General features: G+C 41.6%; 1 pseudogene; it reads right to left on the reverse strand.

Moving 5' to 3' along the window:
- Nucleotides 1-433: 433 nt before the first annotated feature.
- Nucleotides 434-20722, reverse strand: LOC100391231 (glutamyl-tRNA(Gln) amidotransferase subunit A, mitochondrial pseudogene; annotated as a pseudogene).
- Between the last annotated feature and the right edge of the window lie 20 nt (nt 20723-20742).

Below are 20742 nucleotides of genomic sequence, written 5' to 3' on the forward strand. Positions count from 1 at the left end.
ACAAAAGGAAAAGAAACTAACTGTTTTCTTTTACACTGTCCCAGAATAGTAGCCAGGACTGACCCTTGCTGAAAAATCTCCCTTTCCCCAACTCTGCAAAGGAACTGAATGCACAAAAACAGGAGAGCACCTCTCCTGGAGTCCTCTTACTTGCTCCTTCCCTTCCAGTGTTTCTTTCCATCTTTACCTGAGGGCTTCACAGACTTTACCCTTTTCATCCCGAAAGCGTTGCTTCTTTCCAGGTTGCTAAGAGTTATTTTCCTGGTAACCCAGCCCGTAACAGAGACTTAAAAAGCACTAATTCCATTTACTCCAACTAAAAAGAAAGTAATCAAATGGACCAGTCGCACTAAGGTATTACAGTTATTTCCAATCAAGAAATTTTCGTTTTAAATACAGAATTCTAAAAAAGCCTTGATTAACAGAGCAGAAATTTGAAAATGGTCATGAGTGACCTCCTCCACTAGCAAATGCGTTTTGCTTGGCCTATCAATAGTTTTAACAAAATAGAGAAGTTTTTAAAAAACCTTTTCTATACAAGTGCGAATTCCCTGACTTGGTTATCTATCTATCTATCTATCTATCTATTTATTTATTTATTTTTGAGACAGAGTCTTGTTCTGTCACCCAGGCTGGAGTGCAGTGGTGCAATCTCAGCTCACTGCAACCTCTGCCTCTGGGTTTCAAGTGAATATCCTGCCTCACCCTCCCGAGTAGCTGGGTCTATAGGCCCCACCACTACGCCCAGCTAATTTATGTATTTTTAGTAGAGATGGGGGTTTCACTGTGTTGGCTATGTTGGTCTCAAACTCTTGACCTCAAGTGATCCACCTGGCTTGGCCTCCCAAAGTGCTGAGATTACAGGTGTGAGCCACCACACCCAGCCTAAAAGTCATCTTAAATTTTAAGATATGTTTACTGTTTTAGAGAGACAGAAGTTAATCATTTTCAAGGATTGCTGACCAATCATCCATGAAATCTTGAAGTGGAATAACAGGAAACTGCACTTGTTTTTCAAACCATTTGGCCACTGTAAGAAGCTGCTGGTCATAAAATGCACATCCAATAAACTTCAGTCCTATTGGCAGCCCTTGGTTTGAGAGTGCAACAGGGATACTCACTGCTGGCAATCCTGCCTTATTTACAGCTTGTGTAAAAATAGCATCCTGGGCACTTTGTGTTCTGTTGTCCTCTTTGATGAACTCCAAGTATGGTACTGCCTCACTCACGGTGGTAGGAGTTAACAAGACATCTACTCCAGAGTTAAAAGGAATCACAAAGTCATTAGCAGTGAGGTGTCTCACTTTCTGTGCTTTGACAAAATAATTTTCATAGTTTTCTTTTAATAAGAAAATGTTTCCTGAGAGAATTCTTCTTCTCACCACATCATTGAACTCTTCTCATCTGGTCGCAGCATACATGGCTTCAGTGGACACATCAATGTCACATGTGTGACCATATTGTAGCCCATCAAATCTTGCCATATTCAATGCCACTTCCAATGTGCACAATACATGGTAGCAGACAACTGAATAACTGGTGTGAGGAAGGGATACTTCTCAATCACTTTGGCCCCCTCAGACTAAAAGAGCTTAGCAGCTCTGGACCAGAGAGACTGTATTTCACTTGATAATTCTGTTACAAGATATTCCTTCAAAATTCCCATTCATAGTTTGCTCACATCTGTCTAACTGGAAAGCACGAGTGGCTTATTAATAGGATCATGTACTGTGGTAGAATCCCTGGGGTCATGTCCAGCCAGGACACCCAATACAATTGCTGCATCATCCACACATCTGGTTAAGATTCCTGACACATCCATCAAATTCACCAGGAGAATGAGGCCATGATGGGAAACTAAGACATAGCTTGGTTTGAAACCAACAAGCCCACAGTGGGCAGCAGGATTTCTGGTCGATCTTCCTGTATCTGATCCTAAAGCCGCATAGCATGTGAGTGCTGACACAGCAGCTGCACTCCCATCTGAGCTTCCTCCAGTTATCAGCCAGTCTGAATCTTGATTCTTGCTGTGGGGATTCTGCTTCCTCTTTTATCTATATTGTTTTGAATAACTTCAGGGGTTTTTAACTGGTCCAAATACACCATCTGTGCTTCCAGATCCCATAGCAAAGTCATCTAAATTTGTTTTTCCTGTTAGTAGAGCTCCCTGATCCAACAACTTCTGAACTACTGCAGCATTATAAGGTGGCACATAACCCTTCAGCATATTTGATGCACATGTTTTCTCAATGCCAGACATGTTAAGGTTGTCTTTTACTGCAATAGGAATTCCATTTAATCCCCAAGTGACTGTCTGTTCTTATATCTCTTTTCTAATTTTTCAGCTTGTTTTAAGGCTAACTCTTCCGACACAGTAATGTAAGCATTTAGAAACTTGGTCTTCCTGATAAGAGGAAGACATTTTTGACAGAGCTCTGTTGTAATTTGTCCTTGTTGCAGTGCCACAGAAACTTATCGAAGGGTCCAACCCAGCAGAGTCCTCGTGCCCAACGTCCATAGGAGCTCGTGCCACCATAGGAGCCAGGCAAGGAGGAAAAAGAGGTCACTGGTTGCTAGTGATGTTACATGGGTGCAGCCATCTTTAGTTGTCACTCAATTTGGTTTTTAAATACTTCAGTGTGCCTGTGCTCAGTGATATGGCTTGGCTTTGTGTCCCCACCCAATCTCATCTTGAATTGTACTCCCATATTTCCCATGTGTTATAGGAGGGATCCAGTGGGAGATAATCTGAATCATGGGGGTGGTTTCCCCCATGCTGTTCTCATGGTAGTGAATAAGTCTCACAAGGTCTGATGGTTTTATCAGGGGGTTCTGCTTTTGCATCTTTCTCATTTTCTCTTGTTGTCACCGGGTGTGAAGTGCCTTTTACTTCCCGCCGTGATTCTGAGGACTCCCCAGCCATGTGGAACTATTAAGTCCAATTAAACCTCTTTTTCTTTCCAGTCTCAGATATGTCTTTATCAGCACCATGAAAACAGACTAATATACTCGGCCAGAGAACCACCCACTGCTTCCTGCAGACTGGCTATACGTTTGGTTCGCCAAGACCCCACCACATCCTACCTTGTCCACAGGGTGTTGCACACATTTTGGTTACCTACATGACCCTCATAGGACTTGAATCTGTAACTGCTTATCTAAGTAAATTCACACATAGCTAGATTTTAGGTGCCCCCTCTTCCTCTCCAGAGTGCTTTCTCTGTAACCAACTCTACCTTTTCCCAGAGTCAGATGATCCTCTCTTGTGGCTCCACACACTACCTACTGCCTCTCTTCCTCTTTAATTTGTCCACTCCCCTTCCCAGCACATGCAAGCATCTTGAGTGCGGAGAGAATTTTGGTGTTCTCTGTAACCACAGCACAACAAACATGATGAATATGTCTAGCAGGCTGATTAAATCTTACCCAGATTAGTATGTGCTTTACTTGGTGTGTTCTGAGGAACTACTTCCAAGAAGTTCTTTAGCTTGTCAGGTCTTAACCTATAGTTAGGCAGCCAACAGCAGGACAATTCTGCAGAAATGAAATTTTTTTCTAATATCCAAGAAAGATAATAGAGGAGATGGATTAAATTTCAGAAGAAGCCCAGGTGCGGTGGCTCACTCCTGTAATCCCAGCACTTTGGGAGGTTGAGGCGGGGGGATCACGAGGTCAGGAGACTGAGACCATCCTGGCCAACATGGTGAAACCCTGTCTCTACTAAAATACAAAAATTACCTGGGTATGGTGGTGCACACGTGTAGTCCCAGCTACTCAGGAGGCTGAGGCAGGAGAATTGCTTGAATCTGGGAGGCAGAGGTTGCAGTGAGCTGAGATCACACTATTGCACTCCAGCCTGGCACCTGGCAACAGAGCAGGACTCTGTCTCAAAAAAAAGATTTTTTTTGAGAAGAAAAGTGGTAACGCACTATTTGTATAAACCAAACTCTGTATGTGGCTCAGCTTAAGAAATAACCACCTGGAACATGATTTATAACTTCATAGCACATTTTCTCTATCTACACAAGTCCTACTCCCTCCTCAAGCAAAGTTTAATTGTCCTGTCCTTTTGAAGAATGTTTTCAGATTTTCTAGGCTAAGATTCCACAGCACTTTGACAGATTTATATTACAATTCTTTATTTAGTAAGTATTTATGTATTTGTTTTCCCCAGTGGCCTGTGCGGCAGAATCTACATCATTCTTTAAATTTGTAGTAGCCATCAGAACTAGACACAGAGAAGGGGCTCAATGTAAGTTTGTAGAATAAAATTGCTTCAAAATTGGTATCATGAGATGAACTTAAAAACAGTCATTATCTGGCAGTGCTAATGATAGAAGGTGTCCGGGTTCTTGGCATCTAGAACAAAGAATTGGACAAAAGCCACAAACAAAGCAAGGAAAGCAAAGGCAGGTACTTATTGAGAATGAAAGTACACTCCACAGTGAGAAAGGGGGCCGAGCATAGGGGCTCAAAAGCTCCACCTACAGGATTTTCTAGGGTTTCAATACTCTAGAGGCTTCCCACTGGTTACCTGGCATATATAATAATACATAAATGATGAGAATGAAGCGAAGTCACAGAGTCATTTACTCAGAATGCGCCCTATTGTAAATAGAGAGGATGTTACTTGGTGTGTGTGATCTAGGTAAATGGAGAGGATGAATGTGAAGTTACAAAGTGTAAATGGTGTGAATGGAGAGGATGAAGTGACCACATGCCTGTTGTCTGAGCTACTTGGGAGACTGAAGTTAAAGGATCTCGTGAGCCCAGTAGGTCCAGGATGCAGTGAGCCGTGATTGTGCCATTGCATTCCAGCGTGGGTGACAGAGCAAGACCCTGTCTCATAAAAAATAGTAATATGACAAATAAATTACCAGTGTACATAACATGCAATAAGGGCAAGTATTCACTAACAAAATGCTCACAAATATGTACTTTGGATTATGCCAAGAAAGGTATTTCTTCCCATGAGTTATATGAAAGTGCAAAAAACATCGATTTAAAGTGTGACTGAGTTATTAATGTCTGTACAACTCAGCAGACAGTTTGGTATATATTTCAGTAACTTTTTTGTTAGTGGCAAACATGGTAAAACTGCTTCTCTACTAAAAAATACAAAAATTAGCTGGGCTTGGTGGTGCTTACCTATAATCCCAGCTCTCCTGGTGACTGAGATAGAGCCACTGCACTGCAGCCTGGATGGCAAAGCGAGACTCTGTCTGAAAAAAAAAAAACAAAAAAAACAAGATAGACATCTCCCTTCATTGTAGCAGAGCTGACATACAAACTCTGAGCGTTCAGGTTATAACACTGAAGGTTTTTTTTTTTAAATATCTTGCTGACAGAAAACTGCTTTCCTCTGAGCTGCCATTCAGGGCCCAGTGAAAAATGACCCTGAGGCCGGGCGTGGTGGCTCAAGCCTGTAATCCCAGCACTTTGGGAGGCCAAGGCGGGTGGATCACGAGGTCAAGAGATCGAGACTATCTTGGTCAACATGGTGAGACCCTGTTTCTACTAAAAATACAAAAAATTAGCAGGGCATGGTGGCGCGTGCCTGTAATCCCAGCTACTCGGGAGGCTGAGGCAGGAGAATTGCCTGAAACCAGGAGGCAGAGGTTGTGGTGAGCCGAGATCGTGCCATTGCACTCCAGCCTGGGTAACAAGAGCAAATCTCGGTCTCAAAAATAAAAAGAAAAATGACCCTGAAAATTCACCATCAAAGATCAAGAGAGAGCCCCCAAACTTGGCATGCTCTTGGCAGGATCCCTCCTCCCATAGCTCTCAAAAACACCAGCTTTGTCATCATTATCTAATATGTCTTTATTGCTATTTATGTCAGTCATTACCAGAAGCTAAGAACTGATTCTTAGGAAATTGCTCATTTCTCTTTACACTAATTTTTATAATGGCATTTAGCCCCTGCTTCTTTTTGCAAGCTCACCATATCCTCATATCCCCACTCCCTAGCAAATGTCTGACGCGATTTTGTGTGACATGCATCACTCTTTATAATTATATATGTACTCATGTTTCTGTCTTCTATGTAGTCTGCTACTTCCTTGACAGTGTGTTACCTGTCTCTGCATGAGGAGTTGGACTTAGAACTAAGTATAAAGGTGAGAAAGCATGATGTGCCCTGAGACTGGACAGAAAGATGTTAATGGAGCAAATAATCCCCTGTTCGCAGCTCTAATTGTTTCTATGCTGTACTGGCTGCAAAGAAGAGACAGCTAAGCCCTTAGAGAGAGGCTAAAAAGCATTCAGGTGAAGAACATATGCAGCTCAACATACCCCATAGTAGTTAAATTATAACCACCGAAGAAAAGAGAGGCTTTACAAGTGTTCAGTTTGAAAAGGCCTGATTTATGTCCACTCAGGGGTGGATATTAAAAATATTAAATAACTGACACTCCATGGACATCCAGCTACACAGACCAGTCATTCAGAAAGGAGTGCCAGCCACAGACAACTGTATGGTCTCGTAACTCCCAGCTGAGCAAGTGTAGTTGCTGAGCTGAACAGAGTAGGTAATTTTTGAAACCAATTAGCCATTAAAAAAAAAAAAAAGAAGGTTGTGATTATAAATCTTTTGTAAAATACTACTTCTTATTTTGAAAGACCATACATTTTTATTATAACCATTATTATGAGGAAAATCTCACCTGAGTTTCACTATGCCTCCATTGAAAAATTCTTACAATTTATGGAAACTTCAAAGTGGCTACAACCATTGAAAGAAATGAGTGACTGTAATGAATGCAGATTGCCCTAACTTGAGCTAAGAAAGTGTCAGAGTTTAACATAGAAATTAAACTAATGATTTTTTGAGAAACTAAAATGATACTAAAGGTCTAATATACCAATAATTTTTGGTGACATCAACCAGGATTTTAGCTTCTATCAGAAGATACTGTCATAGGCAAACAACAAAAACTTCAGACACATGCTGGAGAGGCCACAGACGGAGCGAAGTCTTTACACTGAGGAGCCAAAAGGCCTCCAGATGGTACGCTTTGACTTACTTTAGAAGGCTGGCATGGTAGAGAGCAGGGGAGAGGGAAATAATCTGTCTTGTAAAGCTTCCCTTGCAAATTGGAGTTTACAGATCCCTTAAGGCGGTGGTTTGCACATAGTCCGGGAAAATCCACACAGCAATAGCAGCCACGGAACCACACTACAAAAATCTTGGGAGGACACTGACTTGCACACCTTGGGAAATCACACATGCAGCATCAGAAAACCCAAATGGTATACTTCCTCATCATAACCTAGCTGACAGACACTCACAAAATCAGAAATGTGGTGACACAAGGTTAGGGTGGGGGAGTTCCACCTCATATAGAAAATACTCATGTATTATGTAGTGTCTATTGAAGTTATTACTTTTAATTCTGTGGTAAATAAACCCACTTTGTAAGTCAGATATTCCCAGAAGTGTGAGGAATACCTGGGAAAAAGTAAATAAGAATGATGCACACACACGCTAAAATCAGAGCTTCTACTATAAAAGTGACTTTTGTTACTTTAAGGAAACCCCTGTGATTGTTGTCATGAGTACAATGAAAACTGACTGACCCTCAGTCCCTAATGTGAAATGAAAGTATATTTACATACATCTCACTTGAAAAGCAACACTTAAGGTAATACATATCACAGACAAGGATGTAGTATGTCATAGTAGATTTAACTTATTCTGGGATATTACCTGACATTGGTCTTTAGACAAGAAGAACGATTTTTCCCTGTGTAAACACAAATGCCCACACACCCACAATGTAAAGTTTCCTTCACAAAAGTGGAACTGGAAAAAATACACAGGACATAAATTTATATTGATTCCCATTATTTTGAAAAAAAGAAGGAACCATGAAACAAGAAACTTGAGAGATTTTCACTATCATTTTTTATTATTATTTCCTTCTAAAAATCCCCTTCTTACAAAAATGTATCTTCTTATATTCATATATGAAACCTTTCTTTAAGTTTGCTTTCATATGGTATTAGGACACTTTTAAGCAATTTCTTCTAGAGCTAGAATTTCCTATTGTTAATGTAATATGACTATTTGGCAAGTAAATTTGAAGATCGAGCTCTTCAATGTAGTTGTATTGAGCTATTTAAGACCTTAAGCCATATATCTCTTGGTTTTATCACATTTGGGATAATTCTGAACTTGTTTTGTCTAAAATTAGTCATTCTACTACTTGTCATTGCTTTTTTTGACACTCAACAAAGCTTACAAAGTGCCCATGTCATTTTCTTTCCTTGAGATATTTAAGAATAGAACAGAAGAGATCTTTAGAGGTCATGAGGTCAGAGGGCCAGTGGAAAGTTTAAGTTACATTCAGTAGATCATCTCTAGAATCACTGCTACACATTCTTTGCCAGTTACCCACAAATATGCTGCACCTCACATTATCTAGATGCTGCAGATCCAACCTAGATCTGTCTTAACAGGAGGAAAAAAATACGACTAATATTTTCAAAGTTCTCATTATGAGGCAGGCAGTTTTAGATACGAAATATGTATTCTTTCATTTGACCCTCACAATGATTTTATGAAGGAATGACTATTATGGGCTTTATTTTCAAGTTGAGGAAACTGGGTATTAGAGAAGATAAGCCAATTTCCCAAGGTCATCAACAGATGGGAGGAAGAGTCGAGACTAGGGCTTTAACCTAGGCCTGGCTAACTCCAAAGCACAAGCTCTTCTCCAGCAGGGTTATTGTGAAAGTAAATCAGAACATACAGGAAATGCTCTTAGCACTATGCGTGGCACATAACAAGTACCAGATGTTACGTTTTCTGATTGGATGAATTTAGGGAAGTGACACAGAAGTTGAGTCATTGTCCAGAGCTGTAAAGCCTGTGAGTGGTAAAGGCAAGATGGAAACCCAGAAGGCTCTGCTGTAAATACTACTCCCAACAACCATTGTAGGGATCAGCAGTGGTGCACAATAACTGGCATATACAACAGGCAAAAAAATTTATAGAAAGAAGAAAGGCAGCATATCTAATATAAGCATGTTCTTCTTTTATGCGGGAGGGGAAATTCTACAGACATATATTAACCAGGTAGGCTTGCCTTGGTCAAAACTAGAAAATTGAAAGAAACTTTGTCCTTTGATAATTTTCTACACTTGCTTTCAGGACTTCCTCATTACATCTCTACCAAGTCACAAATGTCCCCTCGCAGTTCTATCCTATTGGTCACTGACTTTGCTTCTCTAGGCCAGAGGATTCATATGCATTCCACTTCTTAGAGCCCTGTCTATTCTGTGAAACAAGGAAGAGTTTCTGGTGGAGTTTTAGTTGGTCAACATGTAATTTTCGCTATTGAGTAGTAAAAGCTTTTAGCCAATTTAATGAGTCCTAAGGAACAATGATTTATGTTGACAATGTAGAGAATATCTCTGGTCTAGAGAGACTTTGGTTGCCTGTGACACATGGGTCCTGTCCTTCAGAGAGGTTAAATTTTCCACCTTGGTTACAGGGACTTCAGGGAGAAACACAGGGCAGCAAATGCAGAGAGCATACCTTAGAAGCTGTTGACAGTAGCGTCAGTGAACACCTCTGACACCTGATCAGAAACCAACATGAGTATTCCTAAATATTGACTTCTGTGATGTTCAGAGTAAGTGTGGCTTATGTATAATGACTGCAAAGGGAAAGTCCATCTCTACTTTCTTCCCAGATATTTCCTCGCATCTCTAACACATTCTACCACAGAGATCACACTGAGATTCATTGGCATTTTCAAAGTCCTTGAAGATACTTAACAATACCTATAAGGACAGAATTTGCTAATTGTCCTCCAATATTAATTCCCATCTTAGAATATTATAGAGGAAGATGAAATGGGGCCATAACCCCCCAGCTAAAAATCTCAATGCCCCAGCCTCCCTTGCAGCCAACTTCTGGATAATAGGCCATCTGTGATGCGTGTGAATTCCAGGTTGTTCTCATAAGATGAACATGGTTAAGAAGGCAGAAAAGAGAAATTAAAGAGCTCTGCCAGCTAAACCTGATGTTTTCCTGGGACTGATCTAACACTCTCCTGGACTCTGTTCTGAGTGAATCTCAAATTATGTTTGTTTAGATTCTGCGCATACTAAAAATGACACCTCTGTGTGCATACACACAGACACATGTACACAAGCCACTTCTTCCATAGAGATAAACATGTAAATCAGGTCCATAACCATGACAGTATACCAGAAAGGTACAAAATATTGAGCTATTCTGAGGCAAGAGAATGGAGAGTATTAGAAAAGTCAAGCAAATCTCATATGATACAATTCACTGACACAATACAACTCTAGCTGCATGACTCTCAAACACTATTAGCATTCCTTGCTGACTGAGGACAAGACAGATAATGCTTTTGGTGTTTTTGTCACAAAGTTTTCATGACAAAATCCCAAAAGCAATTGCAACAAAAGCCAAAATCAACAAATAGGATCTAATTAAACTGAAGAACTTCTGTGCAGCAAAAGAAACTATCATCAGAGTGAACAGGCAACCTACAGAATGGAAGAAAATTTTTGTAATCTACCCATCTAAAAAAGGTCTAATATCCAGAATTTACAAGGAACTTAAATAAATTTATAAGAAAGCCTCATCACAAAGTAGGCAAAAGATATGAACAGATACTTCTCTCTCTCTCTCTCTCTCTCTCTCTCTCTCTCTCTCTCTCTCTCTCTCTCTCTCTTCTGAGTCAGAGTCTCACTCTTTTACCCAGCTGGAGTGTGGTGGTGCAATCTTGGTTCATTGCAACGTCCATCTCCTGGGATCATGCAATTCTGCCTCTGCCTCCCAAGTAGCTGGTATTACAGGTGTGCACCATCAAGCCCAGCTAATTTTTGTATTTTTAGTACAGACAAGGTTTCACCATGTTGGCAGATTGGTCTTGAACTTCTGATCTCAAATGATCTGCCTGCCTCAGCCTTCCAAAGTGCTGGGATAACAGGCATGAGCCACTGCACCTGACCTAACTAAGCTGACTGACACTTCTCAAAAGAAGACATTTATGTGGCCAATAAACATAAGAATAAAAGCTCAACATCACTGATAATCAGAGAAATGCAAATCAAAACCACAATGAAATACCATCTCACGCCAGTCAGAATGACAATTTTTAATCAGTCAGGAAACAATAGATGCTGGTGAGGCTGTGGAGAATTAGGAATGCTTTTACACTGTTGATGGGAGTGTAAATTAGTTCAACCATTGTGGAAGACAGGATGGCAATTCCTCAAGGATCTAGAACCAGAAATACCATTTGACCCAGCAATCCCATTACTGGGTATATACCCAAAGGAATATAAATCATTCTACTATAAAGGCACATGCACAGGTATGTTTATTGCAGCACTATTTGCAATAGCAAAGACATGGAACCAACTCAAATGCCCATCAACGATAGACTGAAAAAAGAAAATGTGGTACGTATACACCATGGAATAGTACGCAGCCATAAAAAGGGATGAGATCATGTCCTTTGCAGGTACATGGATGAAGCAGGAAGCCATAATCCTCAGCAAACTAGCATAGGAACCAAAAACCAAACATTGCATGTTCTGACCCATAAGTGGGAGCTGAACAATGAGAACATATGGATACAGAGAGGGGAACAACACAAACCAGAGCCTGTTGAGGGTGGGGAGGAAGAAAGGAAAATTACAGGATGGGTCAACAGGTTCAGCAAACCACCGTGGCATTTGAATATCTATGTAACAAATTTGCGGGTTCTGCACATGTATCCTGTTTTCCTTTTTTTTTTAGAAGAAATAAAGAAAAAAAGAGTAGATAATAATATCAATAGTAATTTAGAGAAGACTTTTGTCAACTCCAAATTTTTTATTTCTGGTTGATTCCCAGTTGTCACCCAATGTTACTTTAATGAGACTATTAAGCTAATGAAATGTTGGACTAAAAGAAAAAAAATTAGCTAAATATACACATCACTTCATGACATACCATGCACTATTCTAAGTGTTTTACAGAATTAATTCACCTAAAAGTCACAACAATCTTATAAGATTATTCTCCCATTTTTTAGATGAGGAAACTGAGGACCGGAGACTTTATAGTCACAAAACTATTAAATGGCAGACATCGGATACTAATCCAGTCAGTCTGGCTCTAGAGTCCCTGATCTTAGCCACTATAACACACAGCTTCTCCAAGGAAAAAAGAAAATGATTAATTTTTTTTGTGAACCTGATTAAAAATGCCTGTAAACATTTGTTTTTCAATTCTGAACTCTACATAAAAATGAAACTCACAAATAATGGAAATTAAGTAGGAAAGTCCCAATGAGGCAAGATAAACAGCTTTTGACTTCAACTTTATAGTAGAGGAAACTTTGATAGTAGGACAGAGGAAGCAACAAGGAATTAAAGAACTTCTCTGTGATTGGAAAGTATATTCCAGGCTGCAATCACCACAGGGTTAATCTGTTCGTGCTTTAATTCAAGAAGTCTTGTACCACAGAATGCATTCCTAAACATTTATTTAATATGTGGCAGGCATTTTTGTAATAATACATAGGCACTTGGCAGAAGACAGCTCTATCTCTAGCATTCCTCCATGCGCACATTTCATTAGAAACAAATGGCTGAAGCCATAGAAATATGCTTTATAAAGATACAGTGGAATACAGGTGTTCTTCCCTTACTGAACCAGACTAAGATTGCGTTTTTAAAAAATCACAATAACCAGTAATCAATCAAAGAGTTCTAACTGCCTTTATTTTGGATCATACATTCTGCTAGGCGATGCCCAGACAATAACCGCAGTGTTCCTGCCTGCCTAAAGGTAGAATCCTTGGTTATCCTCAACTGAACTAGGGTCTAGGGCAGCCTCAGACAAATGGTCCAGGATGACAGGCCAGGCAATGGACAGGACACTTCCACTTGCAGTCTAGTTCTTGCCAGTATGATCTGCCCATGAAGGGAAGGTGTTGACATTTTATTACTTCTAGCAGGACAGAAATTCTATGCCACACACTCAGGGCAAGTTTCTCTAATGTTTTGGAGAAACACAAAAATAAGCAAGCATACTTTCATAATAAAGGAGGACCTTAAACAGGTAGTTTGTAAAGAACATCACATTTTTTCCAGCCTTATTATAGATGCAGCCTTACTCCTAGGAACAAGGACACGGGTCTCACATTGCTTTGAAGTAGGAGGAAAATCTTCAAAGATTACCTTTAAACACTTTGGAAATGTGTTACTGTAAAGAACTCAATAATTAAGTAATCTCAGGAAATCCCCAAGATAGAAAGTAATTAATGCGGTTTTAAGAAATGGAGCCATCAGCTCTGCCTGGAAGAACAAATTTCACCAAATGTTTCTTCTCTCAACCTATAGCCCCAATTTAATGCAACTGATGCTGCAATCCATTATATCAACTGGTATATAAGCTATGTGACCAGCACTTCATTCAAATCTTTCTTTCTTTTTTTTTTTTTTGAGTGCAGTGGTGTGATCTTGTCTTACTGAAGCCTCACCTCCTGCCTGGGTTCAAGCTATCCTCCTGCCTTGGCCTCCCGAGTAGCTAGGATTACAGGCACCTCCCTCCACACCCAGCTAATTTTTGTATTTTTATTAGAGACAGGGTTTCACCATGTTGGCCAGTCTGGTCTTAAACTCTTGAACTTAGGTGATGCACCTGTCTTAGCCTCCCAACGTGCTGGGATTACAGGTGTGAGCCATGGCTCCTGGCTGCATTTCGTTTTCTGAATAATTTGATTCATTATATTTTGGGCTAAATATATTGCAAAATATACTGTACTTATTTATTTTTAACTTTAAAAACTCAAATATTTTAAATAATGATGTTAAAATATACTTCTTATTTAATTACATGGAGGTTGCTTGGTGAAAATAATATAGGAAAAAATACCACTAACATCTTTTGAGCTCTAAATATGTACACTTACTATGCTAGGCACTTTATCCATACTATTACATTTGCAGCCTTCATAGTGGCCCCATCATTTAGGTACAATTATTATCTCAATTGTACAAGTGAGGAAACTAAAGATAAGAGAAGAGACTAAATCAAGACCATGCAGTAAGGGGCGGAGCAAGTAAATTAACCCAGTTCTGACATCCAAGTTCACTTTGAACTCCTGGTCAGAAATTCAAGAGCAGCCTGACTGACATGATAAAACCCTGTCTTTACTAAAAATACAAAACGATTATCTGGGTGTGATGGTGGGCGCCTGTAGTCCCAGCTGCTTGGGAGGCTGAGACCAGACAATTTCTTGAATCTGAGAGGCAGAGGTTGCAGTGAGCCGAGACTGCACCCCTGCACTCCAGCCTGGGTGACACAGTGAGATTCCGTCTCAAAATAAAATAGTATAAAATGAAATAAAATAGTTAGAATTCAGGTAGTCTGGCTCTAGAGTGTGTACCCTTCACTACTCTGGTGTGCTGTCTTTTATGATTATATAGTGAACTTCTTTACCTCTAAGAATATTCTTTGTCATTTAGGTTATTTTTTCCAGTATTAATAATGCTAAACCCACTTTTTAAAGTTGGTGTATGCCTAGTTTAATAATATACATGCATTAAATCATATTTGTGTATTTTTTCTTCAGCCTTTTTAAACTTTGTCTTTATATTTTAGGGATATTTCTCTTTTATTTTATTTATTTATTTATTGAGACAGGGTCTTGCTCTGTCAACTAGGCTGGGGTACACTGCAAACTCCAACTCCTAGGCTCAAGGGATCCTCCCACTTCAGCCTCCTGACTAGCGGGTACAGGCATGTATCACCACACCTGGCTAATTAAAAATGATTTTTTTTGGTAGAAATGGCATCTCACTTTGTTGCCCAGACTGGGCTTGAGGATTCCTCCTGCCTCAGCCTCCCAAAGAGCTGGGATTACAGGCATGAGCCACCATGCCAGGCCATGGGTTATTTCTTGTAAAAGCCTGTAACTGGACATTAAAAAATAAATCCAAGCTGATCATCTGTTGTTTAATATGACATCTATTGTGATTACTGATTATTTAGCTTTATTTCTACCATCCATTGCATTCTGATTTCTGTTATTTCTGATGAGAAGTCTGCCATTAATCTAATTGTTGTTTGTTGTAAGTCATTTGTTTTTCACTGTTCAATTTTTCTTAAGATCCTTTTCTTGTCTAGAGTTCTACAATTTTACTTGAAAACATCTAGGAGCATGTTTATTTTTATCCATGCTGTTTAGAAGGATGAATTCCTAAATCTGTGGATTGGAGAAGTTCTTTCACCAATTTTGGAAAATTCTCAGTTCACGTTTCTTTACTGTCTTTCCCTTATTCTTTCTAATTTCTCCTTCTGGAGCTTCTGTCAGACATATTTTGGATCTTCCAGTCTATCTCTCATGTCTCCTATCTCATATATTTTCAGTCTCCTCTCTGTGCTACAGTCTAGAGACTGTCTTCATATATATTATTACATTCACTCACTTCAGTTGTGTCTAATTGGCTGTTGAGCTCATCCATTCATTTTTTTTTCAGTGACTGTCCAGTAATGTCTGCTATTTGCAGTTTTACTTTTCATGGTTTCAGTTCCATGGTAAAGCACTGTCTGAAAATATTAAGACGTTTTGTGTGTGTGTGTGTGTGTGTGTGTGTGTGTGTGTGTGTGTGTATCTCCTCAGTTTCAGGCATCCACTGGAGGTCTTGGAATGAATCCCTCAAGGACTACTCTATACTTGAAATCTGAAGGTTTCTTTTCTTTTCTTTTTTGAGACAGGGTCTTGCTCTGTCACCCAGGCTGAAGTACAGTGGCATGATCATTTCTCACTGTAACCTCAAACTCCTGGCCTCAAATGATCCTCTCACGTTAGCCTCCTGGGTGGCTAGGACTACAGGCTTATGCCAGCATGTCCGGCTATTTAAAAATATATATATAATTTTTTGGCTGGGGGTGGTGGCTCACACCTGTAATACCAGCACTTTGGGAGGCCGAGGCAGGTGGATCAACTGAGATCAGGAGTTCAAGACTAGCCTGGGCAACATGGTGAAAACCCATTTCTACTAAAAATATAAAAATGAGCGAGCTGTGGTGTCGGGTGCTTGTAATCCCAGCTACACTGGCGACTGAGGCATGAGAATCTCTTGAACTCGGGAGGCAGAGGTTGCAGTGAGCCGAGATCGTGCCACTACACTCCAGCCTGGGGTACAGCGAGACTCTGTCTCAAAAAAAAAAAAAAAGTTATTTTTAGAGATGAGGTCTTGCTATGCTGCCCAGGCTGGTCTCGAATGCATTCGACCAGGTTTTTTGTTTGTTTATTTTTGAGCACGTCTGGTAGGACTGAAGTGTGTGTTTGTTTATTTTCTCTTGAGGTAGAGTATTGCTTTGTCACCCAGGCTGCAGTGCAGTGGCACAATCTCAGCTCACTGCAACCTCCTCCTCCCAGGTTCAGGCAATTCTCCTGCCTCAGCCTCCCAAGTAGCTGGGATTACAGGTGTGAGTCACCACGCCTGGCTAGTGTTTTTTTTTTGTTTGTTTGTTTGTATTGAGTTTTTATAGTGTAACATTTTAATTCCTTTAATGACTTCTAAACTATGTTTTGGATTCTTGTCTTAGTGTCACTCTAGAGCTTATACATATTAGCTTATCAAAATTCACTTCAGATTTATACCATCTTAATTCCAGTGAGTTAAAAAACTTCATTTCTATTCCTTCTTTGCTTTTTTGGTGCTATTATTATTATACACTATACGTATATAACTTTTTTTTGAGATGGGGTCTTGCTATGTTGCTCAGGCTGGAGTGTAGTGGTGCAATCAGGGATCACTGTAGCCTCAGTCTCCTGGGCTAAAGTGATCCTCCCATCTCTGTCTCCTAAGTAGCTAGAACTACAGGCATGTGCCATGGTACCTGGCTAATTTTTGTTTGTTTTTTGAGACAGAGTCTCACTCTGCTGCCCAGGCTGGAGTGCAGTGGTGAGATCTCAGCTCACTGCAACATCCGCTTCCTGGGTTTAAGCAATTCTCCTCCCTCAGCCTTCCTAGTAGAGTAGCTGGAACTATACCCTGCTAATTTTTTTAATGCCTGGTTAATTTTTAAAATATGTTTTGTAGAGACAGAGTTTCACCATGTTGTCTAGGCTGGTCTCAAACTCCTGCCTTGGCCTCCTAAAGTGCTAGGATTACAGGTGTGAGCCACCATGCCTGGCCTATATATAAGATATTGAAAAATATCTAACTGTATCTGTATTTTACCGTTTCTGGTGGTCTTCCTTTATTTTTGAATGAATTCATGTTACCATTTGATACAATTTCCTTGCATTAATACAGCTTTACTCTCAACTACCTTCTTTGTGCTGTTATTGTCAAATGTATTACATGTCTATATGTTAAAGGCCCAACAATACAGTTTACTTTTATGCAATTGCTTTTGAATAAATTAAGAGAAGACAGGAGAAGAAATATGCAAAACACTTTTTTTTTTGAAAAATTTTTTTTGGGGAGATGGAGTTTCGCCCAGGCGGAAGTACAGTGGCATCATCTTGGCTCACTGCATCTCTCCCTCCCGGGTTCAAACAATGCTCCCATGTCAGCCTCCTAAGTAGCTGGAACTACAGGCCTGTGCCACCAAGCCCTGCTAATTTTTGTATTTTTAGTAGAAATAGGGTTTTGCCACATTGACCACGCTGGTCTTGAACTCCTGACCTCAGGTAATCTGCCTACTTCAGTCTACCAAAGTGCTGGAATTACAGGCGTGAGCCACCATGCCTGCCCCAAATTTAAATTTAGATAGCCACATACTAGATAGTGTGGCTGAGTGAGATTGACTACATATCTGAAGGCACTCACAGCCTCATATACTTCACTTTACAGTCTGGTTTCCTAGTCATTTATGATTCTAAGAGTTTCCCTTACTCTTTGAGATTAACTGCATTTAAATAATGTTCTATTTCATTGAGTGGTTTTTTTTTATTTTTTTCTGTAAGCTGGGGAGTTTTTATATGATTTAATTCACTGTATTGCCAGATTTAGAACATGGTCTCTGTATCTCCATTTTCCATTCCCTCTAATCCATTGTCTGCACGATCAAGCAACTTTTCTTTTTTCTTTTTCTTTTTTTAATTTATTCTTTTTCTTTAGAAAAAGATGGGGTTTCACCATGTTGGCCAGGCTGGTCTTGAACTCCCAACCTCAGGTGATCTGCCCACCTTGGCCTCCAAAGTGCTTGGATTACAGGCGTGAGCCACTGCGCCCGGCCAATCAAGCAGCTTCTCTAACATGCACATCTGTGCTTGGTGTACTCCTGATTTCAAGAGTTCCTTCCTGCCTTAGAATGCAGCCCAGGTTTGGCTTGGGCTCGGGGGCCCGTGGGAACTCAGCCCTGCCTGTGTCCTCAGCTGCACCTTTCATTGCAGGTTCTCCTGTGCTTCGAATTCAAGCAGAGCCAATATTTGTCACTCTGTACAGGGCCTGCTACTTTATGCCTTAGGTCCTTTGTCCATCTTGGTCCTGACTGCTCTTCTGATCCAGCTCTACCTCCTCTCTGCTCCCCAGCACCTGCTCAGTCTTCAAAACAGCGCTCTTGTCTTGCCCTCCATGAAGGCTTTGCTGCCCCACTCCTATTTTGTATCTCTTCTGGACTCTGAATTTGGTCATAATATTCATAATACTTCATTGTGCTTAATTGCTTCTATGTCTATGTCCCTCCTAGGAAAGAACTTGGTTTATCTTTTATTGTTTTGTTTGGTTTTTTTGAGACAGGGTAGGGTGTGGGCTGGGGAGTGGGAGGGCGCTCTTCCCTGGCTCTCAGGAGTCCAGATCTTCCTTCATCAGCTGCTTCCTTTTTTTTTTTTTTTTTGAGACACAGTTTCACTGTGTCACCCAGGTTGGAGTGGCGCAACCTCAGCTCACTGCCACCTCCACCTCCAACGTTCAAGTGATTCTCTTGCCTCTGCCTTCCTGAGTAGCTGGGATTACAGGTGCGTGCCACCACGCCTGGCTAATTTTTGTGTTATTAGTAGAGATGGGGTCTCACCGTGTTGGCCAGGTTGGTCTCAAAGTCCTGACTTCAAGTGATCTTCCTGCCTCTGCTTCCCAAATTGCTGGGATTACAGGCATGAGCCACTTCACCCCACCAGCTGCTTCCTTCTTCCACCACTTTACTTACTTATACAGTAGGCCTGAGCCTGCTTCTGTGTGAGCTGCTGGCTGGTGTTTACCCCGAACTGCCATAATCACCATTGGCAGTTGGCAGACCCCCAACAAGACCACTTTTTGACCTGGACTGGCTTAGCCCTGATAGCTCTGGGCCTGCTGTGTTGCTCGCCATGAGTTGTGGCTGCACCTGCTAGACCGTTCACTCCCCAACCAGCTCCATGTGGGTGGACCCTGGCCCCAATTGGCACCCTGGATGTCTCACACTGTAAGCCTGTGAAGACCAGCTCCAAGAACCAGCGCTCCTAATCATGGCAGCTTTGCTCCCCAGCACTTACCAAAGTGCGATGCTGTGGGAGAGTAGAACTCAGAGTCCAGCCAGAAAACAGCCATTGGTGGCCCCTGCTATGAGTGGACGTTCCCTGGGAAGCTAAGGCTCAGTGGAATGATGATCACACAGAGACTTTTAACTGAGCATGGACTCCCCAGAGCTCCTCCTGCCCTCACCGCCGTGCCTGCTTTCCAAAGGTGGTGTGTTCGGGAGAGGTGGAAATGGTGCAAATTCTAAATTGTACATCCACCAGGGATTGGCTGTGCAGACTCTGGGGAACTGGAAAAGGCAGGTTTGGCTGAAACTGACCTTCATTCAAGAGGTGGATTTAGGAGCAGTTCTGACTAAGCCCTGCGGCTCCACTGCGCGCGCTCCCTCACACTGCCTGGTGTTGCCGCTCCCTCAAACTGCCTGGTGTTGCCGTGCTGCAAGCTGTTACCTAGGGAAGATGAGCCCGCAGCAACGCTTCAAAGGTCATGAAATCAGGGAGGGCACAGGCCACCCAAAGGTTGTGGAGGCCAACAGTCCAGGCAGGCTTCCTGCTCTCCTTTCATGGGGCCGGGAGTGGAATGTTTCCATTACTGGTGAACCTCAGATTGTTTTTGAGCCCCAACTGCTCTAGTCATTTCCTTCTCCCTTAAACCCCCAAAGGCAGCACTCTACCTTCTGCCTTCCAGAGCTGCTGCATGGACATCCGGTCCCAGCCATGGATGAGTCCTAGGGTGAGCTGCTGTGCCCTTTCTCCTGAGCCTGTCTACGCAGGGCTACTGACTGCTTTTCGTCCTTGGTGTCTCTGTCTACCTGAAGGGCTGTAACCCTCACCATCATCCCTTCGGAGCCTTTGTTTTCATCCAGGTGCCCACACCTCTAAATGTCCCTTTATTTTCCTCTCTGATTGACACGTCTTCCTATTACCTCCCATTCTGCTTTTAAAACCTTTGAGAAGACCGATGGGTGGGTGCCACTAGCCTTTCCTCCTAGGCAGGTGTTTTCTGGGAACTTCTGCACCCGCTGGGTCGTCCCTGAGTTGGCTCGTGACCTCAGTGCTGGGCACATGGATATTTAGGACTGTAGTTCTGGGGCTGCTGCCCTGGCCTTTTTGCCAACATGGCCTGTCTCCTCCACTGGTGTTTAGTGCCTTAGGGAGAGGCGGATGGGCCCGTGGGAAGGGCGCTGGATGGAGGGTGGCGGGAAGCTGCCCCTCGCCTGCGTCAGAGCTGAGAAGGCCAGGTGAAAGTCCGCCCTGTTGCCTGAGTCCATCGCTTGGGGGCCCCGAAGCT

Source organism: Callithrix jacchus, chromosome 15 (assembly GCF_049354715.1).
Source record: "Callithrix jacchus isolate 240 chromosome 15, calJac240_pri, whole genome shotgun sequence".
Classification (NCBI taxonomy): Eukaryota; Metazoa; Chordata; class Mammalia; order Primates; family Cebidae; genus Callithrix; species Callithrix jacchus.